Source organism: Cariama cristata, unplaced genomic scaffold (assembly GCF_000690535.1).
Source record: "Cariama cristata isolate BGI_N322 unplaced genomic scaffold, ASM69053v1 scaffold33675, whole genome shotgun sequence".
Classification (NCBI taxonomy): domain Eukaryota; kingdom Metazoa; phylum Chordata; class Aves; order Cariamiformes; family Cariamidae; genus Cariama; species Cariama cristata.
This window is the reverse complement of record NW_009616375.1, coordinates 1534-5214: the sequence shown is the minus strand read 5'-3', so window position 1 is coordinate 5214 and position 3681 is coordinate 1534.

The following is a 3681-nucleotide window of genomic DNA, read 5'->3' as shown; positions in this document are numbered from 1 at the left end:
TGCTTGATGAAAAGTTGCGCTGCGGGTATGAAGAGGTTGGGGGTTCCACCCAGAACTGGTGGGCAAGTGATTAATTCTGCATTTTTATCAGTACCTGGGAGCAGAATGTGGCCAGTGGTTCACAGAAGTGGAATTAATTTCTGCTTAATTGAAAAATTGAGGGGAAAAAAAAATTGGGTTACCTGGGAACTAGGGAAGCCAACTCACCCTGGGAAGTGCTGGTAGGACAATGCTTGTTAGTACACGAGATGCCAGAGAAGAGAATTTGATCGTATTGTGTGTGTCCCTCCCAGGCAGTACTGCAAAAAGGGGAATTGGAGGATACAATCGGATTAGTTTCATTGCAAAGACTACAGTGAATTTCAGGAAGAGAGCCCTGCTTCCCAAGCCTGCTGTGACAATAATCCCAGCATTGTACTCCCAGGTCAGGTCCAAACAGTTTCAACTGAAATGGCACACTGGAAACGGCAGATTGTCTCCGCTGGTGGCACCAGTCCAAGCTGATAACAGGGCCCGACTTTGTTCATTGCCACAGGTGCTGAATTCTCTCTTTTGCATCCAGGTAACTCAAGGCTATTTTTCCACTGAGCCTTACATCTCGTGGCTTGAACAAGTCCTTTTATTGTGCTGTTGGCATGTGACAAGTGGATCTGCCCCTATGCTAAAGCCAGGAGGGTTTTCTTATGGCCTGGAAGCCTGGTGGGAGCTCCACACACCACCGGGTATCCAGCTAGTACTAATCTAATGCACACATTTCTGCTGGCCCACTATAAACCCTATGACTGTACAGAAAATCCTGCTTTTCAAAATCATTCCAACTATGACTTTTTCTTGAAGTGAAAATCAGGGTCAGAAATGCCCATTAGCCAAACTAAGCCTGGCGGTGAAGCTGAGCTCAACTCGGTGCAGGAGTGGGAATTGCTCCAGTCCCAGAACACGAGCTGCTTCCTGGAGCTGCCCTGTCCCTTGGGCATCGCTGCTTGTGGGCAGTCTCTGTGTTTCAGGCTATTCTCCTGGAAACAAGGCCACTGTTCCCTCTGAAACCCTGAACTGTAATATTTTTTGTGGCTGCGGGTTTGCCCAGAGTTGACGTTTACATGGGAACGGGAAGAAAAGCTGTTCAGGAGTTTCTCAATTACAGCGATGCAGATAAAAAGTTTTCTTCTCCTGAAAGGGAAGAGTCTTCCTCACAGGGAACTCAGAAGGGTTTATCTGAAACCGTAACTTGGGGAGCATGGCTTGGAGACCATCATGGCAGAATTGGAAGCGATTAGGCATTTGAAAGCACAATAGATTACAAAGGTTGACTGTATATTCCATGGCAGATTATTAATAAGCTCTAACCATTCCCTGTAATAGGTATAACCACAGCTTTATTTGATTTAAACATTGGAGAACCCTATCCAAGATGAAGTTCAAGAGTAGATCCTCTAGTCCTAGTGATTCCGCAAGGACAGGTATTTACCCTGTACCTTTGCACAGACAAGGTATGTGGCTGACTGACCCAGTAAATGAGAACACTGTAACGGAAAAAACACAGCTGTGTTTATTCCAACAATGTGTCTCCTGGTGCACCAACCTCTGCCTCAATAAGCAACGGTGTTTGTTTCAGTGGCTGCGCTTTCTAGGCCTTCAGCAGGTCTGGAAATACCACAAGCAAACAGACAGAGTGCTTCTAGCTCAAATTAATTCTTGCTGTCTCTCAGACAGCAGGATCACTGTTTCTCTCCCAGGATGTTGAATATATAGGTCATTTTCATGTGTAAGGGAATCTGGATTATGAAATCTGACCAGAAGTATGGACTGTGATCAATATATAGAAGGAAATTAAATTGCAAATAAGCCTGAAAACATACCTGTCCCTTGAGCAACCAGACTAATAAGGGTTAATAAATGCCAAAGATTAGACTTGCAAATTCAGTCTCTACCTCACCAACCAGTTTTTCCAGGAAAAGAAGTGAAGTTGTTGTGAAGGTGACTTGAAAATATGTCTAAATCTAATAAATATGCATAGCTACAGTGCTACTGACCATAAAAGGATATGAGGTGACAGAAGGAAATCCAAGATCAAGTTTAAAAAAAACCCAACAACCTAACATCTAATTTAAACTAGGCTGGATGCCAGTTCTCTCCAAGACTGAAGCCTTACCCCTTATTCACCATGACATGGTTTCCACTGTAATCTTCCCAATTTTTTTTTTCCATTTCTCCTGTAATAAGAAATCCTGACTTCTGTACTTTGCCTGCTTACAGTTTTCAAGTTCATGAATGCTGTCACCCTTCAAAAGGATTTCAGCAAAGGCAAATAGGAACCAGGGCTGGGTAGCTGATAAATCTCAGCCTGCAGCGCTGCAATATTTGATAATCCCTGTAGCCTGAAATCCTAGTTTATCTGCAGTCCTTCATATTCTGTCCAAGTGATGTGCTGTCACAAAGCCTTTATCTTTCATGAAGACTGCTGAGTGGAAAGGCACCTTCCTACCTGTCCAAATAGAATATATAATTATACGAAAGCAGCTGACCCCTATCTTGTCTGTCAACCTCAGCTGCTTTTCTGGCCAACTTGAGAACTCAATCACATGCAGATGCTGATCAAAGTAATAAAAAAGTAGACCAGATGCTTAATATAAATACTCCTCTCCAACATTGCAGGAGCCCAAACACCTGTACATAGGGAGAAGTGGTATTTTCAATGTATGTTGTACTTCAGCACAAATGAGTTATGTTCGCCCTGTGCATTTTGTGAGGACTTCATTGTTCTGCATTATGCAGCTTCTAACTAACTTTATACAGATTACACAGATTACCATTGCCTAATTCAAATAATCCACTCCTTGATGTTGAGAGCACTGAACGTCCATCAACCCCATGCAACATAAACAAAAATTAGATAGTTACAGAAAAGCTCCTTAGGTCACCGTAAACCATCTTTCCCAACAGCATATTGACAATACAATTATCATCATACTGTAGTGCCCTTCACCAGAGATACTCACTCAGAGAACCTCGACAAGCATTATTCAGTGTGAACTTTTCCTCTCCACCCTCACCTGGGACTGAGCAGTTATTATTCTTCCTCTTTTTAAGCAAAAGGCACTATGGTTGGGGGAAGCTGAGAACTCCACTCAGGATCACATAAAAAGGCAGTGGTAAAACTAGACTGACAACATGAAGCTGAGTCAGACTCTTCTAAACCACGCTCCCCTCATACCAATTGTTTAGCTATGCTATGAAGTTAAAATCACTAACATCCTTGGGAAGAAAGGGCTTCTTTTAATTCCTCAACTAATTCCTCTGTGTGTGTGTGTGTGTGTGTCTATGTTTGCATGTGCAGATTTACAATCTGGTTTAACACAAGGCTGTAACTCTGTCTTTTTGATGGGCACGTGCAAATATGGTACATGATACCACGTTGGCATGGCAACTATCTACTGGTTTTAAATAACAAGGTCGGGCTGTAGTGGCCCATGTGCAAACCCATGTCACTGCCAAGGGGTACAGCTGCTTACTCATCTGTGCTCCGAGCAGAGCACCCCACACAAGGAGGAGTTCAGCACATACCACAGCAACAGGCAGGTGCGTTGATGTGGATGAGTGGACCCATGCCCATATCGCTAATCACCTTCTCCCCACCCTAAGCAAGCTCAGCTCAGTTTCCTGCTGCACAAACACCTTGCTCTT